Source organism: Microcaecilia unicolor, chromosome 3 (genome assembly GCF_901765095.1).
Source record: "Microcaecilia unicolor chromosome 3, aMicUni1.1, whole genome shotgun sequence".
Taxonomy (NCBI): domain Eukaryota; kingdom Metazoa; phylum Chordata; class Amphibia; order Gymnophiona; family Siphonopidae; genus Microcaecilia; species Microcaecilia unicolor.
In genome coordinates this window covers 495,933,990-495,948,702 of record NC_044033.1, presented here as the reverse complement: position 1 = coordinate 495,948,702, position 14,713 = coordinate 495,933,990, and the positions used below count along the sequence as shown (strand labels likewise).

The 14,713-nt window shown below is 43.5% G+C and overlaps 1 protein-coding gene across 3 annotated transcripts in view; it reads left to right on the top strand.

Annotated features, from left to right (window-relative positions):
- The window catches only part of FUT9 (fucosyltransferase 9), a 193,416-nt gene that overhangs the window by 151,703 nt on the left and 27,000 nt on the right, over positions 1-14,713 (top strand). The gene's annotated exons all lie outside the window — the stretch shown is intronic.

Sequence of the window (14,713 nt, the reverse complement as noted above, 5' to 3'; positions counted from 1 at the left end):
GGTGAAATACATGATGGTGTTAAAGCAGAAAGACATTATAAGACAGTTCTGGAAGTTTTAAAGATTATACAGTTACACATGTTGATCTTTGTGATACATCTTGTCGAAGAGATAGGTTTTCAGTAGTTTGCGGAAACTGGTCAATTCATAGACCGTTTTCAGGTTACGTGGTAGCGCGTTCCAGAGCTGCGTGCTCATATAGGAAAAGGTAGATGCATGCATTGATTTGTATTTCAGACCCTTGCACTTGGGAGTGCACTTGGGACTGAACAATCCACTTTTTGCTAGTGCAGTTGTTGAATACCTGTTTAGCTGTGCTGGATTAATGACTCACAAGCACATTCGAATGAGTGACAGTCATTTTCAAAAATTTAGTTTTACTAAAAACAAAGCGGATTGAATTGTTTGAGCAATAAAGTTGTTGGAATAAAACCAATACTTGCATTCATTCTAGTTGTAGTACTTTTACTTTTTACTCAAAACATATAAGGCAATTTTTTAATATGTTTTCACTGTACTTTACTTAAGTATTAAAATATACATTTATTTTTAATTTCACTTAAGTACTTTGCCCTAGTGCTTTGAACAACACTGCATCCTGGATATATCCAACCATGTCAGCAGAGTCTCTCTCCCTGCCAGCTGGTCTTGTAGTACGTGTACCTTTTTGTTCAGCTCTGACATTTTCTCCTGGTGATCTTGCACCACAATGAACTTAAGATTGAGCCGACATCGTATCTCTGTAAATTTCTGCAGTAACAGTTTATTTTCTTCCAGCAGCCAAGCACACTCCTGTCAGGTTCTCGCTTCTCTCCTAGACAACATTACATTTCAACATTACTTATATTCCGCAGCAGCTGGCCTTCGAGTTCTGTTCGAATTGCAGTACGGTGAAATAAAAAGAGATCTCTGAGAAGCTACATTAAATCATAAAATCACAATCAATTTAACCTAAATTATGTAAACCCTTTTGATAATATAAAACAGAATGATTAAAAAAAAATTTAACAGCAGTGTGAAACAGCCTCCCTGAGAGTACCATTCCTTTGAATTCAGAATACATTTCCTAAATAAATATGTCTTCAGATTACTTCTTCAATGCATATAATTCACTGCCGATAATAGAAAGCCTAAAAGAACCTTATCTAATCTCACTGCCTGATATGAAAGTAAATGATGGAGAAGTCTGAACCTCCTTTTTTTTTTTTTCAAAGAAGAGTAAGCAAATAAATTTAAATTCCTAGTAATTTTAAAAGGTACATTATTTTAAAAAATAATTAGATACAGTACGTATGGTGGTGCATGTCTTCTACTTGCTGCTGAAGCTCAGCGTACTTCCCTCTAGGATTTTGACCTTCACTTGCTCCTCCTGACGCTTCTGAAGGCGATTAGACAGCTATCCCTGCAGCTTGAGGTACTGACCCACTGGCACTGCACTGACCAGTTCTTGTGGCAGTCATTTCACTTCAGTTTGGGTAGCCTTCACTTGGGCCTGATATACCTGTTCTGGTTTGTCAGCCGATAGACCTAGGACTAGAGATCTTTAACTTTCTCTTGCTGCTAAGCCAGCTTCTCTTCTGCCCCCGCCAGACACTTGATTCAACCCATTGAAATCGGCGAGATCAGTTGGAAAATGTAGACGTTATGTTAAAATACCATTATTGTAATGCAGACTCATGCAATACACCACGACCCATTTATTTACCACATGCTCCTTTTGCAAAAAATATTCTAAATGTTAAAAAAAAAAACAAATAGCCAAGCATTTAAAAATGGATCCCTCTGAATTCATTTTCATCCAATGATCCCCTTGCCTGTGGGTAGCTATATTGGAAATATTGAGGGGCATAATTGAACAAAAACGTCTATCTCCATGGGCGTTTATCTCCGAGAACGGGTCTGTGAAGGGGCGGACCGAACTGTATTTTCGGAAAAAATAGACGTCCATGTTTTATTCGACAAGTTGTGAGCTGGGCATTTTTGTTTTTCAGCGATAATGGAAAATGAAAGCGCCCAGCTCAAAAACGAATAAATCCAAGGCATTTGTTCGTGGGAGGGGCCAGGATTCGTAGTGCACTGTCCCCCCTCACATGCCAGGACATCAACCGGGCACCCTAGGGGGCACTTTTACAAAAACAAAAAAAAAAGGTAAAACAGCTCCCAGGTGCATAGCACCCTTCCCTTGTGTGTTGAGCCCCCCAAATCCCCCTCAAAACCCACTGCCCACAAGTCTACACCATTACTATAGCCCTAAGGGGTGAAGGGGGGCACCTACATGTGGGTACAGTGGGTTTGGGGGGTTGGACGACTAATAAGCATTAAGCAGCACAATTGTAACAGGTAGGGGAGGGATGGGCCTGGGTCCACCTGCCTGAAGTCCACTGGACCCCCTAATAACTGCTCCAGTGACCTGCATACTGCTGCCAGGGAGGTGGGTATGACATTTGAGGGTGAAAATAAACAGTTGTGAAATGGCATATTTTGTGGTGGGAGGGGGGTTTGTGACCACTGGGGGAGTGAGGGGAGGTCATCCCCGATTCCCTCCAGTGGTTATCTGGTCATTTAGGCACTTTTGGGGCCTTATTCGCGGAAAAACGGGTCCAGGAAAAGTGCCCTAAATTCTCGCTAAAAACGCATATTTTTTTTCCATTATTGGCGAAAGGCGCCCATCTCTGATCGGCCGATAACCACGCCCCAGTTCCACCTTCACCACGCCTTCGACACGCCCACGTCAACTTTGTACGCTTCCGCGATGGAGTGCAGTTGAAAACGTCCAAGTTCGGCTTTCGATTATACCACGTTATTCGTTTTTGGGAGATAAACGTCTATCTCCCGATTTAGGTCACAATATAGGCGTTTTTGTCTTTGGATTATAAACTGGATTGACATCTTTACATTGGCATTTTTTATAATGAGCAAAGCAGCAAGATTCATAAGCCAGGTTATGAGGAGCAATATTGACTTGATTAATAAAGAGCTTCTTTTACAAAGTCACACTAATGATTCCCATGTGGCAAATAAGAGGAAGCCCACAAGAATTGAATGGACTTCCTCTCAATTGCCGCACCGGGAATCGGTAGCCGTGCTTTCTAAAAGAGGCCCAAAATAAATAGTGCCAGCATAATAGGATTACATATTACTACTACTACTACTACTAATATTTAGCATTTCTATAGTGCTACAAGGCGTACGCAGCGCTGCACAAACATAGAAGAAAGACAGTCCCTACTCAAAGAGCTTACAATCTAATAGACAAAAAATAAAGTAAGCAAATCAAATCAATTAATGTGAACGGGAAGGAAGAGAGGAGGGTAGGTGGAGGCGAGTGGTTACAAGTGGTTACGAGTCAAAAGCAATGTTAAAGAGGTGGGCTTTCAGTCTAGATTTAAAGGTGGCCAAGGATGGGGCAAGACGTAGGGGCTCAGGAAGTTTATTCCAAGCGTAGGGTGCAGCGAGACAGAAGGCGCGAAGTCTGGAGTTGGCAGTAGTGGAGAAGGGAACAGATAAGAAGGATTTATCCATGGAGCGGAGTGCACAGGAAGGGGTGTAGGGAAGGATGAGTGTGGAGAGATACTGGGGAGCAGCAGAGTGAGTACATTTATAGGTTAGTAGAAGAAGTTTGAACAGGATGCGAAAACGGATAGGGAGCCAGTGAAGGGTCTTGAGGAGAGGGGTAGTATGAGTAAAGCGACCCTGGCGGAAGATGAGACGGGCAGCAGAGTTTTGAACCGACTGGAGAGGGGAGAGGTGACTAAGTGGGAGGCCAGCAAGAAGCAGATTGCAGTAGTCTAAATGAGAGGTGACAAGGGTGTGGATGAGGGTTTTGGTAGAGTGCTCAGAAAGAAAGGGGCGGATTTTACAGATGTTGTAAAGAAAGAAACGACAGGTCTTGGCAATCTGCTGGATATGAGCAGAGAAGGAGAGAGAATAGTCAAAGATGACCCCCAAGGTTTCGAGCTGAGGAGTGAAGGGCTGGTTTTGGTGTCTGTGGGGCTTTTTTCTACTAAGGGCCCCTTTTACCAAGCTGCGGCCAAAGGGGGTCGGCGCTGGCGTCGGTGTGTGTTTTACACGTAGGCTGAGGCCCCCTTTTACCACAGCTAGTAAAAAGGGAAGGTCTTGCTTTCCTGCAGGAAATTTCCGGGGCAACAAGTAAAGCACTTGCAGTGCGGCCATTTTTTTGGGGGGGGGAGGGAGCCCTTACCGCCACCCATTGAGGTGGCGGTAAGGGCTCCTGTGCTAACCCAGTGGTTACGTGGCACAGCACTGCCCGATTACCGCCGGGTACAGTCCGATGCTACAAAAATAGATACATTTTTGTAGCACAGCAAATGACGTCGCGGTAGGGGTGGGAAGTACCATGGGGCTGCTGCGGTAGCCTGGTGGTATTTGCATTATAGCAAGTGGTAAGCCCGCGTTGGGCTTACCGCCACTTAGTAAAAGGAGCCCTAAGCTGTGTTAGGCACCTAATGCACGTAACAAAGCAAAAAATGGAGTACACAGTCAGGCATTCTGCAGTAACACTGAAATTTGTACATGCTAACAGAACACACTAAAAAAAAAAATCTAATATGTTTTGAGGGGGCAGAGAGTGGACATTCCTGCGCTAACCAGCTACTTCAACTACATTACCATGCACTGACTGGTTAGCACAAAGATAACACATTAACGCAACCTAACCAAAACTTGCCCATACGATTCTTTTTGACAATAATTATATTCTGACCATGTTCCCCATTATCCTTTCTGTTACCCCATATACATTCCTTTCCATCTTTCTACGCTTACCTCCCAACAACGCTCATTTCCTTCTGAACCCAATTCCTCCTATGTTTAACTTACTTTCTGTTAACCCCATTAGTCTTGCGTTTATCACAAACTGTATATTCTTCCTACGACTTTGTAATTCTTTATATTGTTACTGTGTAAGCCGCATTGAGCCTGCCATGTGTGGGAAAGCATGGGGTACAAATGTAATAAATAAATAAATAAATGCAAAATAAAAATGGGAAAAAGCCATTTTTACAGTTGCGGTAAAAATGGCCTTAGCACTCACAGGACAGACTGTCACATAAGAGTGCGCTAAGGCCACTTTTTACTACAGCTTAGTAAAAAGACCCCTTTGGAAGTTAAGAAGCTAAATTGACCCCCCCTTTGCAGGTAGCACAAAGCTTTTTGGAAGGAGTTGCAACAGAGAATATATAACATGCTTAAAACATTGGCCTTGTGCACGATTGATGTGCTATAAATAAAAATTCAAAAAAGAGTTCTTATCATTGATTTCGAGCATTAGGATCCTAAGATAGAAACCTAAGGGCCCTATTTACTAAGCCGCACTGTAAGCGCGCTAACTTTTTAGCGTGCACTAAAAATTAGCACACGCTAATGCTAAAGACGCCCATATATTCCTATGAGTGTCTCTAGCATTAGCGCATATCATTTTTAGCACGCGCTAAAAAAGTTAGTGTACCTACTACTACTACTTCTACTACTTAACATTTCTAAAGCGCTACTAGGGTTACAAAGCGCTGTACAATTTAACATAAAAGGACAGGCCCTGCTCACAGAGCTTACAATCTAAAGGACAAGTGAGTAGACGATACGATGGGAGCAGTCAATTTGGGACAGTCCGGCTATCCTGAAGGTAAGAGTTAGGTGCCGAAGGCAGCATTGAAGAGGTGGGCTTTAAGCAGAGACTTGAAGATGGGCAGGGAGGGGGCTTGACGTAGGGGCTCAGGAAGGTTGTTCCAGGCATAGGTTGAGGCGAGGCAGAATGGGTGGAGCCTGGAGTTGGCAGTGGTGGAGAAGGGTACTGAGAGGAGGGATTTGTCCTGTGAACGGAGGTTTCGGGTGGGAACATAAGGGAGATGAGGGTAGAGAGGTAGTGAGGGGCAGCAGATTGAGTACATTTGTAGGTAAGAAGGAGGAGCTTGAACTGAATGCGGTATCGGATTGGAAGCCAGTGAAGTGACCTGAGAAGAGGGGTGATATGAGTATATCGGTTTTGGCGGAATATAAGACGTGCAGCGGAGTTCTGAACAGATTGAAGGGGGGATAGATGGCTAAGTGGGAGTCCGGTGAGGAGTAAGTTGCAGTAGTAAGTGAGTATAGCGCGGCCTAGTAAACAGGGCCCTTAAATCTAGAAAATAACTGATAGACCTAAATTTAGGATTCTGATATTTAGGAATGTGAATACAGGTGACTTTTAAGCCTTTGCATCTGCATCCATCCAGGGAAAACTTTCTGCATCTCAGAGCTGTATCATCAATTTCCAGGTCTCACCTAAGACATGCATCAATAGACAACCTTGATATTGACAGTGCAGCTGTGCTAAGACACAAAGCCCATGAACAAAAATGTCAGTCTACTTTCAGGGACTTCATGCCTTAGGGAATATCTTCATGAAGAAGTGCTCAAGTTAAATTATTTCCTGGCTTGAAATTTTGCTTAAACATACTCATTCCCCAGCAGCGAATGCTTGCAGGTACCTCAGTCTTACACCCTTAGCTTTATTTGGACCATGCTGAAGTGATACTAGAGCTGTCTGAGGTAGTCTCAGATAAAAACTCACCCACATGATCTATGGACAGGACTCCTATTTGACCAAAACTTAAAAAAAAAAAACAAATCCTCAAAGCTTGAGATTTATTTTATAGATGTTATTTTTATTTGTTGTACTAAGCATTTTTATTTATTTTAATGTTTGTTCTTATATATTTTATGTATGTTTTTGTATACCCCACTCAGAGCTATGGACTGAGTAATAAGTATTTTTAAATAAATAAATCATGAAGAAATTCTTTATTTATTGATATCTGAGATATAACCATGTTCCTCCTGTGGGACACTGGAAAGGTGGTCCTGAGAGGATATAGTGGCCCCATTGCACATCAAGCTAGGTTTACTGCACTGTTTTTGAACCTTTATATGTACACAGACTCCACAAAGGGTTGAGGAATGAGCATGTGCTAAACCAATAGAGGGGGAGGGGAACTCAATACTATGAAAGTTTCGTACAGAATAATTAGGGGAGAAACTTTGTAAAGAGCATTTTTTTAAAAAATGCTGACCACTGCAGGAAGAATTAGCCCTGGATATTCAGGGTTGGGCTATGTCTGGGAACTGTCCTGCACTGAATATCCACAGCTAATTTGTGCTATGGAAGCTGCCAAAGTATATTCAGTTTCCAACCAATATTCATTTAAATTTTGCTCCCACCTTTTTTCAATAGTAGCTCCAGGTGAGTTGTGTTCAGATACACTAGGTATTTCTCTGTCCCTGGAGGGCTCACAATCTAATTTTGTACCTGAGTCAATGGAAGGTTAAGTGACTTGCCCAAGATCACAAGGAGCAGCAGCGTGATTTGAACTGGCTACCTCTGGATGTCAAGACTGGTGCTCTAACCACTAGGCCACTCTTCCACTCCTCCATATTTGGCCAGGACCTGCATAAGACATATGGCTCCCAGCAGAATATCAGCCGAGACCTTAATAAGAGTTTCTGGCCAGGTCCCAGTCCCCCCTTCTGATGCTCCCTCTCACCACCCAGAACAGGGCACCCTCCTCTTCCAAACCTCCTTCCCACTCCCTGGATTGTCACATCTGCCCCTTCAAATCATCCCTCTCACACATATGAAATTACAGAGCCCCCCCTCCCCCATTCTGATCCTCCCATCCCCTGGAAAAAAAAATCAAGGCAGACTTGAGCTTCCCCATCCCCATATGCCCCTAAGCCTACCATGATGGTCCCTGGCAGTCTAGCAGGGCATGCAGGTGGGAGCAATGCCCACCTGATCCTGCCTGGCTTCACTGCCTGTTCAGCTGTGACCTCTAGCAATTGCCTCCCAGTGCAAAGAAAAGCTAAGAGGATGGTATGGGATTTACGTTCCAAGACGTATGAAGAGAGGCTTGCTGACCTGAACATGTACACCCTGGAGGAAAGGAGGAACAGGGGTGATATGATACAGACGTTCAAATATTTGAAAGGTATTAATCCGCAAATGAATCTTTTCCGGAGATGGGAAGGCGGTAGAACGAGAGGACATGAAATGAGATTGAAGGGGGGCAGACTCAGGAAAGATGTCAGGAAGTATTTTTTCACGGAGAGGGTGGTGAACGCTTGGAATGCCCTCCCGCGGGAGGTGGTGGAGATGAAAACGGTAACGGAGTTCAAACATGCATGGGATATGCATAGAGGAATCCTGTGCAGAAGGAACGGATCCTCATAAGCTTAGCTGAAATTGGGTGGCGGAGCAGGTGGGGGGAAGAGGGGGTGGTGGTTGGGAAGCAAGGATAGGGGAGGGCAGACTTATACGGTCTGTACCAGAGCCGGTGATGGGAGGCGGGACTGGTGGTTGGGAGGCGGGAAATACTGCTGGGCAGACTTATATGGTCTGTGCCCTGAAAAGGACAGGTACAAATTCAATTCAAGGTAAGGTATACACATATGAGTTTGTCTTGGGCAGACTGGATGGACCATGCAGGTCTTTTTCTGCCGTCATCTACTATGTAACTATGTAACTACTCAAGTACTGTGAAACTGCCATTAGTAGTTGTGGGCATTACTCCTGCCTGTATATCTCTCTAGACCACCGGGGACCATCAAAGTAGACCTGTAGGGGCCTCACAGGAGTCAGAGTAGAAGGACTTGGGCCTGCCTTGAATTTTCTTCAGGGAAGGGGATCATGATGGTTGGGTTCTGCAGTTCCAGGGGGGTGAGAGGGAGAATTTGAAAAGGTGGCAGCTGGAACTCCTCTGCTGCCACCCAGAGGATAACTGGGCATCAGGCCAATATTCAAACTAGTGACCAGTTACATCTGTGGCTAAAGTTAGGACTGGGTTTTTTTTTTTTTTTTTTCGTTTTTTGTATTTTTACATAAGAACATAAGCATTGTCTTACTAGGACAGACCGAAGGTCTATCAAGCCCAGTATTCTGTTTCTAACAGTGACCAATCCAGGTCACAAGTACCTAGCAAAATCCCAGAACAGTAAAACAGATTTTATGCTGCTTATCCTAGAAATAAGCATTATTGAGTCCATCTTAATAATGGCTTATGGATTTTAAGGAAATTATCCAAATCTTTTTTAAACCCTGCTAAGCTAACTGCTTTACCAAATTCTGTGGCAATGAATTCCAGAGTTTAATTACTCATAATATGAAGAAATATTTTCTCTGATTTACTACTTAGTAGCTTCAATGTATGCCTTCTAGTCCTAGTATTTTTGGAAAGAGAAAACAAGGAATTCACGTCTACCCATTCCACTCCATTCAGTATTTTATAGACCTCTATCATATCTCCACTCGGCCATCTTTTCTCCAAGCTGAAGAGCCCTAGCTGCATTAGCCTTTCCTCATAGGGAGGTTGTCCCATTCCATTTATCATTTTCATCGCCCTTCTCTGTACCTTTTCTAATTCCGCTATATCTTTTTTGAGATGCGGCTACCAGAATTACACACAGTATTCAAGGTGCGGTCGTACCATGGAGCGATACAAAGGCATTATAACATTCTCATTTTTGTTTTCCATTCCTTTCCTAATAATTCCTAACATTCTATTTGCTTTCTTAGCTACCTCTGCACACTGAGCAGAGGGTTTCAAAGTATCGTCAATGATGACACCTAGATCTTTTTTCTGGGCGTTGACTCCTAATGTGGAACCTTGCATCACATAGCTATTGTTGAAGGTTCCTCTTTCCCACAGGCATCACTTTGCACTTGCTCACATTAAATGTCATCTGCCATTTGGGTGCCCAGTCTCCAAGTCATAAGGTCTTCTTACAATTTTTCACAATCCTCTTGTGATTTAACAACTTTGAATAACTTACGTGTCATCAGCAAATGTAATTACCTCACTAGTTATTCCTATCTCTACATCAGTAATAAATATGTTAAAAAGCAGTAGTCCCAGCACAGACACCTGTGGAATCCCACTATCTGACTACTCCTGACTACTGCAACCTACTCCTCACCGGCCTCCCACTTAGCCATCTATCCCCCCTTCAATCCATTCAGAACGCTGCCGCACGTCTTATATTCCGCCAGAACTGATATACTCATATCACCCCTCTCCTCAAGTCACTTCATTGGCTTCCGATCAGATACCGCATACAATTCAAGCTTCTCCTCCTTACCTACAAATGCACCTGGTCTGCGGCTCCTCACTACCTCTCTACCCTCATCTCCCCTTATGTTCCCGCCCGTAGCCTCCGCTCTCAGGACAAATCCCTCCTTTCAGTACCCTTCTCCACCACTGCCAACTCCAGGCTCCGCTCATTCTGCCTTGCCTCACCCTATGCCTGGAACAATCTTCCTCAACCCCTACGCCAAGCCCTCTCCCTACCCATCTTCAAATCTCTGCTTAAAACTCACCTCTTCAATGCTGCTTTCGGTACCTAACCTTTCAAGAAATATAGTATGCCCTATCAGATTGACCCTACACTTGTCTTTTAGATTGTACACTTGTCTTTAGGTTGTACACCTGTCTTTTAGATTGTAAGCTCCTTGAGCAGGGACTGTCCTTCCATGTTAAATTGTACAGCACTGTGTAACCCTAGTAGCGCTTTAGAAATGTGAAGTAGTAGTAGTAGTATCTGTCTTTTTCCATTGAGAATACTGACCACATAACCCTATTCTTTTAGCTAGTTTTTAATCTACAATAGGACATTACCTCCTATCCCATGACTTTTCCTCAGGAGTCATGCATGAGGCACTTTGTCAAATGCTTTTTGAAAATCCATTTGCACAATATTGACTGGCTCACCTTTAGCCATGTGTCTATTTGCCCCTTCAAAGAAATGTAGTAGATTGGTGAAGCAAGACTTCCCTTCACTTAATCTATGTTGGTTTTGTCTCATTAATCCACGCTTATGAATGTGCTCTGTAATTTTGTTCTTTATAATAGTCTCTACCATGTTGCCCAGCACCAAAGTCAGGCTCACTGGTCTATAATTTCCTGGATCACCTCTGGAATCCTTTTTAAAAATTGGTGTTAAATTGGCCACCCTCCAATCTTCCGGTTCCCATGCTTGTCTTTAAAGATAAATTACGTCTTGCTGACAATAGCTGTGCAAGTTCATTTTTCAATTCTGTCGGTACTCTGGGATGTACACCATCCTGTCCTAACTTTAGCTGCTTGCTTAACTGGCTAGTGGTCTGAATATGGCTGCTAACTAGTTAGTCCTTGCTCCTCCCAGGCTTTGCCCAATCTCCCCCTCCCCCATGGACCACCTCAGCTGTCTGTGATGATATTCAATGGCACTCTCCATTTAAGTGCTGCTGAATAACAGTGCTTAAGCCTGGTGCCCGGTTAAATTACATTGAATATCAGGCAGTATGTTTTGAAAATGGCTGACGTGGAGGGGCATAATCGAACGGGGATGACCATCTCTAAGGGCATCTATCTCTAAGGATGTCCCAGCGAAGGGGCAGGGAAACTCGTATTATCGACGTAAGATGGGCGTCCATCTTTTGTTTCGATAATACGGTCGGGAACACCCAGATCTCAACATTTAGGTCAGCCTTAGAGATGGTCATCCATGGTTTTCGAAACAAAAAAAACAGCACCACGGGCCTTTAAAAATGGAACACAGTTCTTTAATGAATGAGCCTTGACAAAAAGACCCGACACGGGCCGTGTTTCGGTGACTAGCACCTGCGTCAGGGGTCACAGTGATGACGTGGAAAACTTGGGGAATAACTCGAATATATTCCTCTACAATATATTATTCCTTACCCCACGTCTCATGTAGTAAAAGCTACAAAGCACCAAGGCACTTTCACTTTCTGTATCTGCTAGTCACCGAAACACGGCCCGTGTCGGGTCTTTTTGTCAAGGCTCATTCATTAAAGAACTGTGTTCCATTTTTAAAGGCCCATGGTGCTGTTTTTTTTGTTTGGACTTTAGTTTGTACTTTGTTCCCTCTCTATTGTTACATCCATGGTTTTCGACCATAATGGAAACCGAGGACGCCCACCTATTAGAGCATTCAAATAACATGATTCTCTGTTAGTATAACACAATGAAATACCTTAATAGACAGCCATGGGGCGGCAAGTACAGTTGAGACACAGACATGTGAAACACATAGAGGGGCATAATCGAAAGGGACGCCCAAGTTTTCCTGAGGACGTCCTCGCAGGACGTCCTGGCAAAGGGGTGGGGAAACCCGTATTATTGAAACAAGGTGGACACCCATCTTTCATTTCAATAATTCTGTTGGGACGCCCAAATCGCGAAATTTAGATCGACCTTTGAGAGGTAGTCCTTAGAGATGGTCGTCCCCGATTTTCGGCGATAATGGAAACTGAGGACGCCCATCTCAGAAACCACCAAATCCAAGCCATTTGGTCATGGGAGGAGCCAGCATTCATAGTGCACTGGTCCCCCTCACATGCCAGGACACCAACCGGGCACAGTAGGGGGCACTGCAATGGACTGCAGAAATTGCTCCCAGGTGCATAGCTCCCTTACCTTGTGTGCTGAGCCCCCCAACCCCCCCAAAACCCATTCCCCACAACTGTACACCACTACCGTATCCCTTAGGGGTGAAGGGAGGCACCTAAATGTGGGTACAGTGAGTTTATGGTGTGTTTTTAAGGGCTCACATTTACCACCACAAGTGTAATAGGTAGGGGGAGGGGTGGGCCTGGGTCTGCCTGCCTGAAGTGCACTGCATCCACTAAAACTGCTCCAGGGACCTGCATACTGCTGTCATTCAGCTGGGTATGATATTTAAGGCTGGAAAAATATTTAACAAAAATTTTCAGGGTGGGAGGGGGTTAGTGACCACTAGGGGAGTAAGGGGAGGTCATCCCCAATTCCCTCTGGTGGCCATCTGGTCATTTAGGGCACATTTTTGTGGCTTGGTCATAAGAAAAAAAGGACCAGGTAAAGTCATCCAAGTGTTCGTCAGGGACGCCCATGTGTTAGGCATGCCCCAGTCCCGCCTTCGCTATGCCTCCGACATGCCCCCCATGTACTTTGGTCATCCCCACGACAGAAAGCAGTTGAGGACACCCAAAATCGGCTTTTGATTATGCCGATTTGGGCGACCCTGTGAGAAGGACGCCCATCTTTGCGATTTGTGTCGAAAGATGGGCGTCCTTCTCTTTTGAAAATAAGCCTGATAGACAGACAAAATGAGTATATCAAAGATGTTGGGATAAATCGATGAAGGGCTAAATTGAAGGCAAGAGGCAAGCTAATCCTGATGCTGAGTGAGTGGATAGTCAGTCTCCACATGTGTTAAAGGCCTGGGAGGAAAGCCAGGCTTTCACCTGCTTCCTGAAATAGAGGATTGTGTCTTACATGCTTGTGTGCAATGCTGTGAACCTCTAGTAGTGCTATAGAAATGATTAGTACTAGTAGCAGTAGTAGTAGTAGTAGTTGTTGTTGTTGTTGGGGGCATATTATGATTTTGCTGTTATTCAAAAAAGTATCTCAACCAAGATTATCTGGGTGGAACACATGCATTGCACCCTTACCAAACAAGATTTAATTATCATCACAGTACAGAGATTGCCTTGCTAGGGATTATCACTATTGTAGGGGCTAGGACCCTGCCTATATTTTAACAGTCATATAAATATAGACTCCTACATGAAAATAAGTAGCGTCAAATATACGTTTAATTTATAGGGGAAAAGCCTCAATCCCGGCGTGAGCTCCTTGTTAATGGGACATAGAAGCTGTGGACAATGCAATATGTGTGGAATAATGATTAATACGAAGGAGTTTATAGAACCTAAGACGAAGAAACATTACATCCTTCATCAGAACACCACTTGCAGTTCAGAATGGGTGGTTTATGCCATCATATGCCCTTGCCAGAAAGTTTATGTGGGACAAACATCACGTAAGTTTACTACTAGACTCATAGAACACAAGAGCAATATCAATACACAGAAGAAGACTGCTCCTTTAGCCATGCACTGCATTGAGTTAAATCATACTTTTGATACTCTAAAATGTGTCATTCTACAACAAATTAAATGGGACATACAAGGAGGCGATAGAAAATTAATTTTATTACAACAAGAGCAAAGATGGATATATCGTTTACATTCTCTACAACTGGATGGTTTAAACATGAGAATTGAATGGAGCCAGTTCTTTTAATTGAGTTCCGTCTGACGTCAACCATTATAAATACATGATCTGCAGAGAATTGGATGAACGTAAGCTAGCCCCGCCCAGTAGGAGGTCAGGTGGAGCTCGAAACAACGCATCTGATGTCATCCATTATAAATACCAACGCCATCTTGAAAATTTCATATTGAAGAAAGCGAAAAAGCCGATTGAAGTAAGGAATATCAAGTTAAGGTTGGAGGTGGTACTGTTTATATTTAGAAGCACCAAATATATGATATATATGATATATACTTTCTGATAGATATAGTTGATTGACCCGCGGACCCTGAGGAAGAAGGCGAAACTTGGGCTGAGTCGGGCCGTGGATTGGGTTCAGATGACTGTGTTCCGGTTAACTGCTTAGAATTTTTTCAGCAGCGAGCTAAGTAACCATTAATTTGAGATTTCTTTAAAATCGGATAATAGAAGTGGGTTACTTAAATAGGGGTTTTTCAGCCAGTGATGATCGGGCGGTACTCCCTTATGTTGTTTTACAACACAAGGAGCTCACGCCGGGATTGAGGCTTTTCCCCTATAAATTAAACGTATATTTGATGCTACTTATTTTCATGTAGGAGTCTATATTT